This window comes from Lissotriton vulgaris, chromosome 3_1 (genome assembly GCF_964263255.1).
Source record: "Lissotriton vulgaris chromosome 3_1, aLisVul1.2, whole genome shotgun sequence".
Taxonomy (NCBI): Eukaryota; Metazoa; Chordata; class Amphibia; order Caudata; family Salamandridae; genus Lissotriton; species Lissotriton vulgaris.
Genome location: NC_141689.1, coordinates 1537728051 through 1537747310, shown reverse-complemented (window position 1 = coordinate 1537747310; position 19260 = coordinate 1537728051). Strand labels below are relative to the sequence as shown.

The 19260-nt window shown below is 41.9% G+C and overlaps 1 protein-coding gene across 4 annotated transcripts in view; it reads left to right on the top strand.

The window, feature by feature from the left end:
- NPNT (nephronectin) overlaps positions 1–19260 on the top strand; it is a 284483-nt gene that overhangs the window by 126100 nt on the left and 139123 nt on the right. The gene's annotated exons all lie outside the window — the stretch shown is intronic.

The following is a 19260-nucleotide window of genomic DNA, read 5'->3' as shown; positions in this document are numbered from 1 at the left end:
GGTATGTTATGGGCAAGATGAAAAGAATAACCCTAATATTCAATAATTGTATCTGCATTTTCAGATATATTCACATTTTCAGTATTTATCAGGAACATGAAATAAAAATTAACACATGTAGGAGCTGTAGACATCATTTTTCTAAATCTTAGAGCAAAACATTTTTAACAAGATTTTAATACTGACATTTAAAAGGGATATGCGCCTAAAACTATATCATTTGATGCAGCCCTTGCCTTCTTTTGTGATCAGTGGGATTAATGCTATTTCTGTAGATTTAATTGCCAATCCCCTCTCAATTTTATTAAATCATTGTCCCTCATGATGATATGGCAATTCTGAAAAGTCTGATGAATTTCAATGGCAAAGCCATCTGCTTCAGGTGATTTATTAGACTTCATATGCCATATTGTCAAAGCTATATCATCAATGTTAATGACCTGATCAACATTTAATATAATCCAAAGTATCTTCTAACCAAAAAGGCAATTGATCCTTATATAAGCCACATAAAATATTAAATACAGTGCTTGAACTTAGTTTGTTTCTCACATTACTATAAAGATAAAACCTCTGTAGAGTTATCATTTTTTTTACCTACTTGCCATTAGTTTATCTCCACGTTTATGTTTAATGTCAGGTTCTTGCTGCATGTGTTACCTGTGTTACATCCTGATATTATTGAATTACCCAGTGAGGTAACTCTGCTGACAAATGTTAAATCCACCCTCATGATTTTCCTGATAGTAGTGTTACGATAGAGGACACTAGGTGTAGAATGTCACTGGGTATGTGCTATTGTCAGTCAGTCAAATTAGTGACAAATTCAGTATAAGTGAACAATGTTCCCATCTCCACCGGCACACAATAAGATGGGGAGGCTGTAGTTTCCAAGCTCTTATTGGTAAGATTTGTATGGCACAATTATGCACTAACGTGAGGCACAAATGTGCTTCTTATTGTTGGGTAGCTGTGTCTAGTATGTGTCTTGTATATCCCTAATCTACTTTTAGGTTGCGATTCTCAAAACATGCCCTCAATTAAAAACTAGCTATGATTTATTTGGTCCTTCTACTCTTCCTACTCTCAGTTTGCCCAGATTGAAACATTGGCTCTTTCCATTTGGAAACCTGTGAAAAGGCTTTACTTCTCCCAGTTTAAAATGTTTTGGAGACCCTTGTTTCTGTCAGCAAAGGCATTGATCATAATGTTACAGGGAGAATTTGGCTGTGTTCCAATTTCTTACCAGGTTCCTTCATTTTGAAACAACTAGCCACCATTGTTCTGATGTCTTGAAAAATCCCTCAATGTAGTCCAGAAGTATATCACGAGAGCTAGAGACCCGCTCAAGTGTACACACAAGAACTTAATTAAAACTTAAACTGCAACGCCTGACCCACCATAGACTTTCCTCATCAATATCCCCCCAAAAAGATTGCTCTCTTTCGCCTATTTTAATGGAAATCTAAGTACACCTTTTTTGTTCATCAAATACTTACTTAACTTGTGTTCTGTTGTGTCTCATCTCAGTTTGTCTTTTTTCTTTGTAAGCTACCTCCATTTCTGTTGCATGAAGCACTGTTTTAGCATTGCCATTCCTTGGCTAGTCATGAATTCGTCCACTTACCCCATGCTTTTGTAATGCTTTGTTCATAAGCATTAAGCCTGCTACCACATGGTGCACGTACTCATCTTGAGATGCGAACGTGTCGCGCTGGAGCAGGATTTGCACCTCTGGTTAAATTGGATGTATGTAGATTCATTTGGAGTCTAAGCGTGGCATTGTCTAACCACCCCATGCTCCAACCCGGTTTGGTCTTACAAGCCTTCATCTGTAATGCTGCATCGTGGCTCCATGAACCCAGCCTGTGCTTGCCTAGAGGTTCTGCTTTTCCTCTGTGCTCCAGAGTGCTTTGCCTAGCTTACATATCTGTGGTTGTACCTTGTGTTATTTCCAGCTCACATGATCATTCTACTGCTACAATGTGTGTAAGTGAAGCAGAAGGGTGAGATACCAGCTTGTGATGGAGCCTTTCCACAACTTGGTGTGCTTTACGCTTAAGGTTCTCAACATGAAGTACTAGAATTTGGAGTTAGATTTGTAGTGTCTTTTTTATATATATATATATAATATGTGGCTTGGGTTTCACCAGTGCTGATTTTAGATATACATGTTGCCCGCGTTTGCACAAAAGGTTTGTAAAGAAGTGACAGTAAATCCCAAAAAGCAAGGATGACCCACTGCCCGAGTAGGATAAAAATGATCCAATGCTGAAGTTTTTATTTTAATTTCTGGACCACATTGCTTTACAGTTTGTCAGTGATTGCACGGGAACTAAAAGTAAGAATCATGGGGCATATTACCAACAACTAGCGATAATTATCGCTAGGTTGGCTTAGCGGCAATAATTTTATCGCCGTGTAGTGACGATTTTTATCGCTTAGGAGCCTTGATATTATCGAGGTTTATCTCCTAAGCGATAAAAATCGGCCGAAAGGCATGAATATCGCTGAAAAGTCAGCAATATTCATGCAGTACCGCGCTAATGCTCTTAGCCATGTTATCCACCTCCAATTGGATAACATGGCTAAGAACTGCTCACGGCAGATGTTAGCTTTTGGAGATATTCGCGCTTAGCGCGAATATCTCCAAAAGTTGGTAATAGGAGATAGCGATGTTAGCGACTGTTTCCAGTGGCTAACATCTTGGCATGCCCACTTTGCATGTCATTAGTGATAAATTTCTCTGACATGCAAAGCGGGGCCCAAGATGGTCGCTATCTCCTACTAGCTGTCGCTAACTGGTGTTAGTGACAGCTAGGTAATAGGGAGATAATTTTATCTCCGCTTTCTTGGCTTTTAAAGCCAACAAAGCGGAGATAAACCCCCTTGATAATATGCCCCCATCTTCCCACATCTCACAGAACAATGGAGTGGGTTTACTTTATTCTGAACTGCTGAATTACACATTAAGCTCTAATTTGGGGCATAGCTTGGCAAGTTACCCACATGTTAAAATCGAGTCATGTTTTCCGAATGGCCAAACAAAAAACTTTCCAATCATATTCATGCTGTGTGAACTGGCCTCATGCATATTTATTGTGGTTTCTCAGAAAAAATTGCTCCATTTTATTATTACTTGATTTGGCGAGCCCAGCTGCCACTATATTCAGAGAGATAAGTAAGAGTGTAAAATGTTACATGATATAAAGATTAATTAATCATGGGCGATTTGCGATTTGTTGATTTAAAGGAATGGTGTCAGTTGAAATTTGACCTTAAAACAAATACATAAAATAAGATATTTCAATTTAATTTCTCACTCTCCATTCCTTTCCTACTGCTGTGGGATACTTACCTCTTTCATGTCATAACTAAGAACAAATATTAGACACTGAAGGTGTACAAAATGTGTATCATTTTCTTTCGTGTAATTATGGGAAATGACAAAATTACACAAAATGCAAATCCATCGTTTCGTGCTATTTTTTTAGTGTGAAATGCATTCTCACGTCAATTTTGATGCATTTAAATAAGAGCACCACGAACAGCAGCCACTCACATTCGGTTGTTCCTGGGTGATACCACTAATTGCGCTATTCGCTATTCAATTTTACTATGAACAACACCTAATTACACAAAGAAGCGCATTGGCGTAATTTTGTGAATTCCACGTAACAAGTGAAGCGAGAAATTCCTAAAATTACCTAAATTCTGCCAGCATAATTCAAATTTCGCCCAGTTGGTGCCACTTCTAGACTGAACACTACCAATGCCTTGTCAAGAATTGTTATGAGCGCACAGTGCAGGTGAAATCTCTAGTCCGAAAAGGGGTTCTCATTGGACAGTGCTGTCATATGTAGAAGAGGCAAAGATGAAAGCCAACTTGTACACTGTGGTGCAGTGTACTTTAGGGGCAAAGACTGATCTTAATATGGGATTCAATGCACCTGTGCTGGAACAGCTTTGTCAAAGGAGCAGAAGAGCAAAGAAGTAACTGTCACATCTTCACGAAGAGTGATAAAGGGGATCTAGGTTCAGCCATTTGTTAAAAGTTCTGGACTGCAACAATTATTTTTGTTTTTTCATCCGCAAATTCTAGTATTCTTTTTCCACAAGCGTATGTCGCTGAGTGACCCAATTATAGGTGTATTTCTGTGATGTTGAGTATCTTTGGGTTTGAAAAACCTGGTTGTTGATTGTTTTGAACGAATATCATTGTGAAAAGTTGACATAGTAAATGAACGTCTTCAGTGCAGTACATTTAATGACAGAGAATGCTGCAATAAAGAATCACCCCATAAGAAATAATCCAAATAAAGTCAGTGTAAAACTTTGTTAACCATTATTGTCAACGAGTAATTGTAACTGTAATAAAAGCTAAGCTTTGTGGTAGGGTAGGAATAGGCATTAGATTAAAGAAAAGGGTGTGGTAAAGGTCTTAGAGAAGGGTTATTGTGAGAGTTAAGTTTAGTGTAAGGGTTGAGAAAAGGGACATGTGTAGCAGCTAGGAAAAAAACTAACAATAATAGGAAGGTATAGGGACAGGCTAAGGATTATAGAAAACAACAAGTGTATGGTAGGTCTTGGGGTAAAATAAAATGCAAGGCAATAGATTATGTGTAAGGTATGGTCAGAGAGCCAAAGAGGTTTCATGTGAAGTTATGTGTGGTTCCTGCACACAGGTAGCCTGTTACAGAAGGGATGCTTCAGGGATTGGTGGTGACATGGGCAGGACTTATAATGGATGGGGAATTAATATTGGGAGTATGTACATCTGTAGTGATTACTGAAAAGTGTGAGTCCTTCACAGCCCTATACAGTATGGACAAAATCTGCACCAAACTATAGTTTCACCATGGTTATCCCTAGAAACTCGATTGATGCACCAATATTATGATATATAGTGATGCTGAATTTCCACATATGTGGCACTTAAAGATTTATGATTTTTCTGGGCCATAACTCCTAATGAGATTCGGGCATTTGAATCACCCTGCTGGGCCAAGCTATTTACCCTGATAGAGGATCAAAGGGCTTTCCACTCAGTAGAGCAATTCGCCAGTTTTTAGGCATGCTCCTGGGAGAGGAGCGGGAGGGGACAGAATCTGTATGGGCTCAACCCCATTGAAACAACGGAGAGGACCCAGAACTCTGGAGCCAGTCACTGGCGGGGCTGCTCTTTGACGTTTTGGATGGAGGGGGCCAAGCTGATGTGGTATTCAGGGGCAAGACATGTAAAATATTTAGTTTGTATTGTTCATTTTTGTGTTTAGTAATTATTTGTCATTGATATGAGGTTTCTCCTGGCTCCAGTATAACCACCGTAGGTCAAGCGCTTGGTCTGCAGTGGCTATGTAAGTGGTGGAATGATGCTGTGAAGTAGATAGGACGTAGGTGATTTAGTGATAGATCTTTCTGTTTCGAGGCCAAGCTCTTATCTCTAGGTGTAATAATTGAGTAATTTGTAGGTAATGTTATAGGGTTCATAACAAGTATTAACTGCCAGTGTTTCACTTGGGCTCTCAGAATGTCCTGGTGCTTTCTCAAGACAGGCTGGGGTATCAGGACACATAAGAGTTGGTTTATAGTATATATGCGTTAGCAATAAAACTGGTGTATGTATCACCCATATTTTTCATAATAGCTGGCTGGTTGCCAGTCCATGGCCAATCTTACACATCTCGGCAAGCTGTGATTACCAAGTAAAAGACGTAGCGGCTTCTATCTGTCATGAAATAAAAGAATACAACTATGAGTCGAGTTCAAAGAGAATTATTTTATCTATGAAATTGCTTAATTATTATACCTAGAAATGAGTGAGTGATCTCAAAACATAAGGAGCTCAAAGTTTTCAACTTAAGTGACAACATTGCAATAAATTGACTTAAGGTGACATCTTCATCTTTATAATCATGTGACTGGTGGGAAAAAATAGTGATATGCTTGACAGACCACATTTCTAAGTGCTTCAAGTATTTGTAGAAAATAGGATTATGCTCACAAGAGATGAAGCGCATATAGCAGCCGTCGTCAGTGGCGGCTCGCTAGGTAGCGCTGTGTGGCGGGGTTGGGTGGGGTAGTGGAGTGTGACATACGACAGGAAAGTGGAGAGTAAAGAAACAAATAAATAAAAGCACCTACTTTGTGCTCACAGCATCGCCTAGTCGGCGATGCTGCGAGCGCAAAGTAAGTGCTTTTATTTATTTATCTCCTACTCTCCACTTTCGCGTCGTATGTCACACTCCACTACCACCCCACCCAGCCCCACCTCACCGCCCCACACCGTTACCTGAGCAAGCCGCTGCTGGCCATCGTGCATACCTGTCCAATGCGAAGACCAATGAGGAGGTTGATTACACAATCAAAAAATTTTGTCTCACCTACAAAACCTTCGCATATTGCATAAGACAGACCAAGTTCCTGTGCCCCCTCTCCAATCCAGCACAAGAGGGTTCGAGGAACCCCAAGTCTGTTTCACCCTTTTATCAGTGATTCTCTATAGATATTGTGGGACAGTGAATTTAAGTTCCTTCTTGATTCTTTATGGGGAGACAAGACTAGAAATCTTTGGTCGACGATTAATGCAACTCGTAGGAAAGGTGATAGATGAGGTTTCCTCACATCTTGTGACATCCAACGTAACAAAGTTGTGACATCTATCTACACTGGTCATTCACAGTTGTGAATGTACTTTTTAACTGAGGTGATTAGTGCAATCTTCTAGCTTCTCCTTGCAGTTAGTGACTATTGACTTTTGCCAAAGACCACCACAACTTGGAAGACATTAACACGGTATCCAAATATACATTTTCAAATGGCCATGATTTAATTGAGCGACTGTATGTTGTAGAACAACCAACAGGTTTCAACTAGGGTAGGTAGAGGACCTGAGTAAACACAGCAAAAGTCTCTCTGCAGCATACTGATCACCCTGAACATTTTCACTGATGCGCAGGCTAAACTTATTAGCGTCTCACTTTGCTGCAAGAAATGCCCCACGGCTACTGTAGGAAGGCGAGATGACAAGACGAAGTAGTTGTGTTCTCGCCTTCCAGTGGGCGGCTCTTAATGTGGAGTGGTTGGTATGAAAGAACTCTAGCATAGTTCAGAAGCACAAACCACTCCACACCCCTTATTTTTAAATGTAATGGATCTCCTTGGGTGACCTGATGCACATTTCCTCTCCACCCCTTTTTCCAGAAGGGAGTCTGGCAGCATGCCAGCTCTGTCCCTGCTTGTCGTCAGCGGCACTGCTGAACAGAAATATCGGTGTGATTGAGCAAAGACTGGACAGTTGGTGCACATCTCCAAAACTGAAATTTCGGGCATTTCAGGAATGCTCGTGCGATCACAATTTGCTCACTAGAAGAATTGTCAGTAAGTAGGGAACCAGAGGTATCTGATCAAATATCTATAGGAGGGTAAGCACGGTAAGCACAAGCCTTGCATTTGGAATGTCTCGGTGGCATGCACCCAGGCATGTGGGTTGCTTGTTATTCTTAGAGCCTGCTAGTAATAGTGGCCCATTCTCCAGCATGGTAGTCACTCCCATAAATGTTGTGTACCACGTGGTGTCATATTCTCAGCCATATGAAAATACCCTCTTAAGACTGATAGTGCGATCTTCAGCTAAGGCCATTTATTATTTGCAACACTCAGCACCAGTGACCCCGTATCACATGTCACTGCAAAACCTTCTGGCCCTTGCATCAGTCGACTGCATATTGTGGTCAAACATAGCTTACACATGGAGCATTTTTCACACTTTATTGTATTTTATCTTTTTTCAAACATGCTTTCTTACTCCAAACTCTGATTACACTATGTGTGTATGTGTGTATATATGCATATGTATGTATACGTGTATTTATGTACATATCTATGAAAGTTTTGTGAAGCCAAAGTTATTAGAGAAACAAAAAACGCTCTTCCTATGGAAACTCTGACCTAACTATAACTACATAGTGGCGACCGCCTCTGTAATTTATATATCAGCAGTGTGAAATCTCAAAAATTCTTTATCCCGTAATGGCCATCCTTTCCTTGGAGGCATTCTGACGTAAGCGCAGGTGGCTCAAAGAGACACACTGTTTCAGATATAAGCCCACACAAGAGTAGAAAACAGACCGGTTAACCTCGCGTGCGGCCTAATGTTTTGTTTGCATGAATCCGCAGCTAACTGCGTAAACACAGAACCTTATCGCCTGTGGTAATTTTGTGTACATTAGGTCAGTGTTTGTGTTGAAAGATAAAGCTGGCACAGTGCTGCCGTGTGGGTGTGAAGCCTAAACGGACCTACTCTCCTTTCTCAGTGTGAAATCAGAATTTGCAACATGCACTATTCATGCTGAAGCTGTATGGACATGCATCCAGACATTACAATCAAAGTTACGAAAAGTGGAATGCTATGGAGATAAAGAAATACAATTTTGTCTTGTTTTTTTTCCTTTTCTTTCACTCTTCAATGTTATTTTTTCCTCTTTCAATCTAATTCTTTCTATAAACCCTTTTCTTGTGTATGTCATCTTTTATGTTATGTTATGTTATGTTATGCGTTTTTATTTGGCGCACAGATGCTCCAGCTTACCATTACATAAGCAGATAACTGATACCTCCCCATCTACATAAAGTAGTTTATTTTGACGTGGACACTCGCCTGCATCAACAGCGTAGTTCAAAAACAGTAACCCCAAAAGAATAAACTAAAGCATCTAAATAGATTAAATAAATGCTAATGAGCTCTGCACAATTCACAATAAACCTTAATTAATCAATGCCCATGATTTTCACTGTTAAAAGGAAAAAGTACTTTAGTTGTCATACAACTAAATAATAAACATAAAATTGCAAATGTGCACAATGAAAACAAGACCTCAGAAGCACCAGCTAAACTATAGATCTGTGACACTGGGTCTCTTAGTGTTAAACACTATATAGCTCCTTCCAGGTCATCAAGGAGTTCAATACAGGAAGTTATTCCTGTTCTAGTTGTCACAGACTTCTAAGTGTAAACCCTTTTCCTCTTGCATTTGTCAGTGTTCACAATTTACCCCCTCCCTAGTGTATCTTTCAAAGAGTTCACAATGACAAAACTGTCTATCAGGGGTTCTGTGGCAGAGGAGTCCAAGGATGACTCTGGGGGTGTTGTGGGCAAGAAACACAGAACTGAGCTACACTGGCCTATTTGAAAAAATGCTCGTTACAATCACAAAGGTTAGCTCTAATGACTTTATCAAGTTATTCACTGCGTAAAATGAGAGGCCTACAGCCTTTATCTCAATATTTAACAAACCGGGCCATGTCATCTCTGCCTAGAGATGATTGAATATGCGGAGCCACAGCCCTTCTCTCACTACAACTATTTGCACCTCTTTTTCTGGTGCTCACATACCATGGATATCTGCACTGCCAATCCTAGCAAAAAACTATGACAATCCAAAGAGAGTGACTAAAACCCTTGCCTACTATTGTGACCCAACATTTTCCAATGGACCAATTGGACCTACAGCCTTGATCATTGGCTTGTTACCATACCTTACTCTGGCCTACTTTTTTGAGTATACACAGTTCAAGCACTATTTTCCAGTGAAAGCAAGTAGCTTCTCACCAATCAGATCGTGATAGAGGGAGGGGCATAATCAACAAGTGGGCACACCCATAGTCCCTTTCTCAGTAGTGCTGCTTAAAGTTCTTTTTATGTTAATCACATATGCGGTATCAAGCTTGACCTAAAAAGATCTGAGAAAATGGTGCAGTTAGGGTTCAAGAAGGCATGAGCTCTCACTTATTTGCGGGGGTGTGCGTAAGGAATTCCCTCCACATGGCCAATGTGTCTTAAAATAACTCTGCAATTGCACCTTTAGACAAAGCTTCAGACTGCAGATTTTCTTTTCTGAGAACAATCCACAGTCATGGTGTGAGGGCGTACACTTCTCAGGTCTGGGAATTCCCAAAAATAAGTACATTTATGCCGGTCATGGAAATGATCCTTATATTGGTAAAGGAGTACATATATTGAAAGGCACAATAAGATAACATCTGTTTTGTCATGAGAAACCACGTAGACTCCTGCGTAGAACTTTCCCCCCACAAGGAAATATTTAGGTGATCGGAGTCTTTACCATAAACATGGATGACTGTGGGGAACATCACTTACAACGCATTTTTTACAACACACTACCATTACATCGCAACCATTACAACGCATACCATTACAACGCATTGCGCTGGGGGGCGCTCTAGGATAGGGAATATATTTAATTTACTATCCAACACCTTCCCTGCTATCCACGGGGACTGGAGTTGGAATAGTAAATTAAATAATTCACTATCCAGCGCCTAAAAGCATTATGCGTTGTAATGGACTGCGTGGTAAAAACCGTGTTGTAAAGGCATGCGATGTAAAAGCATGCGTTGTAGTGACACCAATCCATGACTGTAAATGGTATTATCTTTTACCCAGGAGCCTCATCACCTAAATGTGCCTCTATGCTGCTAATTCAGTGATATGCACAAAGAGTGGAATAAGGAAAACTAATAATAATACCATCCATTCCATTGCTCTTAAGTGAGACCAACTGCTATTTGTTACAAGTGTTTTTTTATTGTATCATTAGCCTATAGTTGATATTTGGGTGGCCCAGCTACATTGAAGTCAGAAGTCCTACAAATGCCACGCTTACTACAACGGTCTTCTTCTGTTGATACATACAAATAAGTTTCTGTCTATTAAAGAGCAAACCTAAATAAGCATCACTCCACTAGGTCTGTAAGAATTAAAGGTTGAAAGCTTTACTAGCAAAGGGAAAAATGGACTCTGACTGTCCTTCACTGTGAAGGCTGGTCATGGATTTTAGCACACTCATTGCGTTGAATTGCAAGGCAGTAGATGGGCTTACATTGGCCAACCATCAGGTGATCTAACTTCCCCTTCCATGCTCATAAGACCTACTCTTAGTCCAGTGATAGACTTTCTTTTAGAAGGCTAGAAGGCTCTAATTGTAATGTACAAACTGAACCATTACCACAGGCAAAGGGGCACACTTAGTTCTGTAAGAGCCAGCTTCATATGGCCTTCCTGAACTTATAGTGTGATAGTTTTATTCTTAAGATTTGAGAATGAGTTCCAAATCGAATCTCCCGTCTCTTCCTTTTAAATCCTCAGAAAAATGAGCAAGTGTAGATTTGCCAAGTACAGGCTACGATCCTGTTTCACATCTGAATTTGTAGTTCAGGTACTATGAGGCAGTCTCTGCCAAAGATTTATGTAAAGAACAGACAGACTTAACGCACTTTTTTACTATCTAGCAAAGGAAGACAGCAAATGCTACCCTGCATTTTTACCTTGGACGGTGTATAAAGAATCTGCCAGAAAAAGCTAATGTGTGTGATTGTCAAACTCAATTACTGGTTTCAGTCTACAAGACACTGGTGGTAATGTCTTGTCACCATATGGTACGCAAGTGCCTAAGCAAGTGCCTAATACAATGAAAGCAACATTGTTAACGTGTTCACTTCATTAATAGAAGCAAGGATAGATTTATTATCATAGTAAGGAAAAAACTAAAATATAGGGAATCACATTTTTCCGTGTTTTTTCCAGATATTAACTCGAACATTGTTGAGACCTCCATTTGTCATTGAGTAATATTCCTAGCTAGTTTAACTAGGTTCTAGTATAATTTAGTAGTTGTCATAAGGTTTTAGAACGCAATGACAAAATGTCACAGGACTTTCAAATTATATTAACTGAAATAGAATTTATTTAAGGAAGTCTGTGAAAGGCTGGTCTAGGTGGTTGCATATTCCTTGCTCATAGTGGGTATGACAGCCCTCGTGTCCCTGTGCTGAGAAGCAGCCCTCCCAGAACCCAGTCTTACCTGTTGGTACGGGAAGGTCCAATTAATTTGTTTAGAGTAGGTTTTCCCTTCCTGTTTACCTCTATTGCAGGCTGTTGTGTAGCAATTGCAGCCTTCTTATGGCAGTCCAAACTGGACTGGCTTTGGAAATTGTCTGCCAGAAGTCAGTGTCAACAGTGAACACATTTATTTGTGATTGTGAGAACAGTGAATTGTCATGAAATAGCATTTATCTTGTATAATGATGGAGATGGGGTTTCTGGTTGGCTAGGGTATGCACCTAAGCTAGGCAGAGCCCACCACTCTGGTTAGGGTAAGGGAGTTTCTCACCCAAGATAACCCCTGCTCACGCCCTTGGTAGCTTGGCAGAGCAGTTAGGCTTATCCCAGAGGCAATGTATAAAGCGATTGCACAACACAAACGCACACCAGTGACACAATAAATACGCCACCAGAAGAAAGTCCACACATTATTATATAAAAATGTTTCTGTATTGCATAGAAACATTGACCAAAACCACTTAAACCAATAATCACTTTGCTAACTAGACAATTGTCATAATATCACAGTTAGTGCAATAAGATAAAGACTGCACACACAAATGCAAATCCTGAAATAATACTCATTATCCTGACTATGCAAGTCATAAACAACATATCATAACATCACTTGATGATTGTGAAGCAGTTTTGTTAGAATTAAAACACTTAAAACACCATATGTCACCCTACATACATGGAGTACTATATAACATCATAAACACATCAGCAACAATAGCAGCATACAGACCGGAACCCCTGCGCTCCTATTAGCAGCGTGACAGCAGTAGTCCTTGTGAGCTTGGTAGCAGAAGAACAGATGGCTTCTGGATGTACCACGTAGAGTGCAGGTGCACCCGTACGTCTACTACCAGGGATACAGTAATTTTTGTGAATTCCCTAATCCAGCCAAAAGGGTCCTCCATCAAGAGATTACCCTGGATACTATAGCTGTTCCAATACCCCCGCATGGTTCGGCCCATCAATGAGACTGGAGGCACACACACGCTGCAGGCAGTAGCTGGGGTAGGGTGGAATCTCCCGTAGTCCTTCTACATGCAAAACTGTAGAGACCAGCTGCCTGTGACCACGCTGTGAAGCTGCTGACAACACAAGTCATCCTTTCGATAGGGACTGGCCCGGGCCACCCGAGGAGTAGGAGCAGCAAGAGAGACCAACTCCCTTGGAGCTCCTGGGGTAACGAGAGCGGTCCTCGAGACCGTGGAGACCTGCTCTTGCAGCTAGTGGAGCACCTGGCCGGAGTCACACAGCGCTGCTCTGGGGTCTTGACCGGGCTGGCTGGGCCTGGTGTACCTGACAGTTGTATGTCAATACAACGCGGGCTTTTACCCCGCGTGCCATTACAACGCGGGCTTTACAACGCAATTCGTTACCACGACTTGCGCTGTAGGGTGCTGGACTTAGGAATAGTAAGATTTACTATTCCAACACCAGCCTACGTACAGTAGGGAAGGTGTTGGAATAGTAAATCTACTATTCCTTAGTCTAGAGCGCCCTCCAGCGTAAGTCGTGGTGACGACTTGCGTTGTAAAGCCCGCGTTGTAATGGTAGTGCGGTGTAAAAACCACATGGTAATGGATGTTCCCCGTACCTGGCCCGCCCCTGATTACCAAGCAACGTCTCATTGCAAGAAGGTGGAGTTAACGTTACTGGTGACTCCTCTATTGTCCCAGCAACAAGTCTGGTGTGACCTGTCGGTTCCACCGGGGCAGAAGGGGAGACTGGTCACAGCAGGCACATCTGCAAGGTTTAATCACTGCCCGCACTTGTTCTCTGACTGCAGTAAAAAGTGTTTGCGCTGTCCCCCTTAGGAAACGATGGCTCTGAACACCGAGAGCTGCCATGGCATGGTTATTACCCAAACCAGCACGGTGCGCTGACTTTGGAGTAGCAGTGTAACACTACACCCACGCAGGAAGTAGAAATTATAGCAGAAAAGGGATGGGGCATGCCACCCAGTCCCTGGAGAACAACTGGGGAGGACAAGGGCAGGGAATCAGCGGCAGGTCAGCACATCAGGGTTCTTGAAGAAATTCAAAGTCTTTTTGCAGCCCAGCAGGCCACCAGTCAGCATAACAATCAAGTCAGTCCAATGGCCGATCTTCCTGGCAGCATGTGTGAGAGCAGGGCCCAGCCTTTATAAATGTAAGTACGTCCCACCACCCTCTCTCCCAGCCGGGGAAGATCATTCAGTATGTAGGTAAATGCAGATGCAACCCTGTTACACCCGACTCTTCCTGTATGATGACTGTCTGGAAAACATGCACAAGCCCAGCTGTCACTCTACCCTAGACGTGTATTGGAGTCAGGCTACAAAGCACAAAGAGTCATAAGCACATAGAAATGCCAACTTTCTAAAAGTGGCATTTCTAAAATAGTAATGAAAAATCCACCTTCACCAATAAGCAGGATTTATAACCACTATACCAAATATACCAATAATAGCCAACACTACTACTTCCAAATCAGAGCAGAAATTACCACTGAAAAACATATCAGGGAGTTCCCAATGCAAAACCTATGAGAGGAGCAGATCTCTCAGCAGAGAGAAACCAAATAGGCTGTTGGTCACTACCAAGACATGCCACACAATGACGGCACATGTCCTACCTTTTACCTACTCAGCATTCTGCCCATAAGGTTACCTGGGTCCTACCTTAGGGGTGATTTTTACATAGTAAAGGGGGTGTTTCAAGCTTGGCATGTCACTTTAAATGCCAAGTCAATATGGGTGTAAACTGCGCACGCAGGCCCTGTAGTGACAGAGGCCTGAGACAGGTTTGAAAGTCTACGTCTGTGAGTGGCACATACAGCGCTGCAGGCCCACTAGTAGCTTTTAATTTACAGGCCCTGGATATATGGGGTACAAGGGACTTCCAGGTAAATTAAATATGCCAAACAGGTGCAAGCCAATCATACCAAGTTTAAATGATAGAGCACCTGCACTCTAGCACTGAACTGCAGTGATGTAGGGCCCGATTCACAGAACTAACTTAAGACTAAATCCTAAACTTACTACTTTGGGTATTCACAGAATGCACTTACTACTTTTGGTATTCACAGAATAGATTTACGACTACTAACTTTACGTCCGCACTCGGGCCGTAAATTCTGGCCCGGGGGCGGAGCTTCCGGTCCGGGTGTGGCGCTTCTGGTCCAGAGGTGGCGGTTGCGGCCCTGAAGCGGAGTTTCCGGCACAGAGGTGGAGATTTCAGCCATGGCTAAATCCCCACCTCCGAGCCAGAAGCTCCGCCTCTGGGCTGCAAGCTCCACCTCTGGGCCGCAAGCTCCACCTTCGGGCCGGAAGCTCCACCTCCGGGCTGCAAGCTCCGTCCCCGGGCCGGAATTTACGGCCCGAGTGCGGACGTAAAGTTAGTAGTCGTAAATCCATTCTGTGAATACCAAAAGTAGTAAGTGAATTCTGTGAATACCCAAAGTAGTAAGTTTAGGATTTAGTCTTAAGTTAATCCTGTGAATCGGGCCCAAAGTTCCCAGAGTCCTAAAGCCAACATAAACAGGTCAGAAAAAATTGCAGGAGGAAGGCAAAAGGTTTGGGGATAGCCCTGCAAAAAGAGCCAGCTCCAACAAAGACTTACTACTCTGATCACCAATGCTGGATGCATACTGGCTTAATTGACATACCAACGTATACATCAATGATACTTTGTTCATTAGCCTAGCACAGACTCATTGCCAGAGCTAGTACGTCTGTATGTTTACATGAGTTAAAGAGTCAAGTGTTATAGAAAATATAATGCCTAGCAAGTAAAAGTTATACAAGTATTCAGGGTCATATATCAGCCCAGAAGGTGATGTTGCTTTCTGATTTTCAATTTGTTTCCCATTTTCGCTGCTGTTATCTTTCTTGAAGATAAAAGCTCTGTCTGAGAATGAGTATTGTACAGTGTGTCTTACTGTTCTGTGCTGAGTTTATAACCCATATCACAGTCTAAAGTAAGCCTCGACTGCATGGCTTTGCTACCAGTGGTGAGTTAAGTGCCTAAAGACTGTCCGGTTGGTCCCTCCATCCTTGCAGGGGCACTGGGTATGTGATCTGTGATAGAAAGTTGGGAATCCAAATCTAAATGACTCTCAAAACAGTTTGGTTGTGCAGTCATGACCTGTAAAAATGGAGATGGTCTGAATCCTCGGTGATCTCAATCTTCACCTAGATGACCTTCAAAACTCCACATGCAGCACCTTCATAGCCGATTTAGAGACCATGAACATTACGCTCTTTAACTCCGGCGCCACGCACAGAGCCGGACATCTGCTCGACCCTATCTTCTCCAACCACTCCCATATCCACTGCACTTCTGCAGTGCCTTTAGACTGGTCGGACCATTTCCTATTAAAATTTAGTATCACCCCTCCTTCCGTTCCTACTTTTCCCAGTCAGCCCTCGAAAATTCCGAGGAGAGTCTGTAAAAAACTTGATATAAATGTCCTGAATAGGCTTCTCTGCTCCAACCCACCCTTAGGTCAGTTCAATATCGATATACTATCAGGAGATGTCGATAACTGGCTCTCTGGTGCCATAAATACCTGTCTCCCCCTCACTCGGAAACAGTCTAAAAGCCATCGAAATCCGGCTCCGTGGTGCAGCGAATCCTTAAAAATTGAGAAATCCAAATGTAAGCGCCTTGAACGTAATTGGAGGATTGACTATTCCCCCGACTCCATAGAAACTTACAAAATGGGAAAAGAATCTTACCACAATCTATGTGCTACGGCTAGGGCCAGTTTTTTTTCTAAAACCATTTCTGAGGCGAATAATTGTTCCAAAACACTCTTCGGATTGGTCAAAGAGCTGGCAGGCTCCAAGACCATTACACCTTACTGGGGATGTCGTCGCATTTTGATGCCTTCCCAGGTTTACTTACTTTAGTAACTCTGGGAATGCTCCAAAATCCATGGGTGGATGCATGGAACGCCTGTGCTCCACCCATGGAACCACTCCCAAGTTGAAATGAAACCTAACATTGCCCAAGCAATTACGTTGCATTTCTTTACAAAGTCACACAAATCAGGCCTTGCATGGCATTGTATATTCCAAATAAGCCTTTGCGTTGTCCTGCGTTGCCTTGTGCAACATAAAGGCGACGCAAAGGCTTAGCAAATGTAGGCCTAAATGTTCAGGTTTTTTTTTCTTAAACAATTTGAATACATCTCTCTCTCTCTCTCTCTCTCTCTCTCTCGCTCTCTCTCTGTATATATATATATATATATATATATATATATATATATATATATATATATATATATATATATATATATATATATATATATTGGTATATATATATATACATATATATACACACACACACACACACACACACATATATATATATATATATATATATATATATATATATATATATATACAGAGAGAGAAACAGAAAGAGCGAGAGAGATGTATATTCAAATTGTTCAAGTGTGTATATATACACACACACACTTATGTATGTAGATAGTAAAAAAGACATGAAATAGCAGAAATATGGAAATCAAATGCACGGTGAAGGGTACTTGTTTTTATGCCAATTTTCCTAGCGTACTATCAATAGTACCATTGTAATTTTGTGCCTAATGTAACCTGATGCATTTTTTTATTTGTGGGCACTAATATTCGTCTGACTAATATATCATCTATGCTATTAGTAAGCCTTGTTGGGCAATTTCGGCTCACTGGCCCCACATTTATAAACCGTATGTATTATAGTAGCCTGTTTAGTTAAATGTCATAGATCATCAGGGAGGCAGGAAAGGGAGCATGGGTGCTCCCAGCAGCAGCGCTAGGGCACAGCATCCAAGCACTCGTTTACAAAAGCTATGTCTTAACCTCCAGAGATGAAAATTAAATCTGTCAAAATGATTGAGGTTACGGCTGCATTTTTAATTCTCTGAGGTGGGCCTTGAGTGGTGAAGCAGCACATGCTAGATTGTGCTTACTAGTAGAATATATGACGAAGGAGATGTTAACATTTCGTTTTTAACTGAATAAGCTTTTTTTTCCTTTGAATGTCATTCAAGCATGCTTTGAACCTGTTTTCTAACATTACGGAGCTGCACTTTACAAATACTGAATAAGTGGAGTCGTGTAATCAGTAATATACAGTAATTCCTTCCGCAGTAAAGGTCATTTGTCTTTGGCAAATACCAAAAACCAGACATCGATGTGTTCAGATCTCTCCCTTGTATCATTACAAATCACTTACTCTATTTTAAAAAACTGGAATTAATTTTTTTCGTTGAGGAAAAAACTTTGGGGGAAACTATGATTGGTTGCTGCCAGTTTGGCAATAAGCGAAGCTCAGACAACATTTTTAGTGTGGGAGCCTCCTATTCAGATGGTTAATTTGGTCATTAGCCCCATGTATAGGTGGTGATTATTGCTTAGCCCTGCACATATGAGCAATGGCAGCCTGCATGTCTCACGGGTGGCGGGGGTCGCGCATTAGGCAATTTAAATATTTTTTAAAAAATAACCTTACCTTGCTGCCAGGTCCGGCATCTGTGCTCCTGCTGCCCTCGTGTAACTCAGGGAACAGAAAGCAGATCCCAATTACCAATCACAACGCTGCAAGTCAGCATTGTGATTGGTCAGGGGAGCCTGGGTGCTTGCCAATCACAATACTGCTATGCAGCGTTGTGATTGGTTTTGAGCGTCCTGCTTCGACGCTCAACCAGGGAATGGGGGCCTGAGCATGTTCTCCATGCAGGCTGTAATGCAGCCTGCATGGAGAACGGGGAAAGTGCGCATGACTGGTATGGGCGGCCTCAGAGGTCTGACCAAACAATCATTGCGTACTTAGGAGTGGATAAACCACTTCTCCCCTGCCCTGCTCCAAGAGCAGAGCAACCCCACCCACCCACCCGCAAAGCAGCACGAAGCAGTGGGGCGACGCTCCTCTGCCATAGCGGAGGAGCTGTCACTGCATATGAGGCTAATGTGGCTTTAACTTAATACATTAGTGTCTTTTGTGGCTGTCCTTTTCTCACCATACACAAGTGGGACTTTAGTTCACTATGCACAGGTTTTTATTAGCAGCATTTACGCCCCATTTGGGATGGTTATGGTGACTTCAGCTCCATGAGCAAGTACTTTTGGAGAGTAACCCATGTGTGTGCTGTCTGGACAACACCTCTTCAGCAGTGCAGGTTGGTGCCTCTCCTCAGGTCTGCTCTGCAGAGTCATGCCTCTTGAGAGCCAGGAGTGGAATCACTGCCAGGTACCTGCATACAGATCATAGACTTGTAGCACCCGCTCTCTGACTATTCGCAGCATATGGATTCACGCCACAAGGATGTCTTTTCTTTCTTTCTTTTCTTTTGAGGGC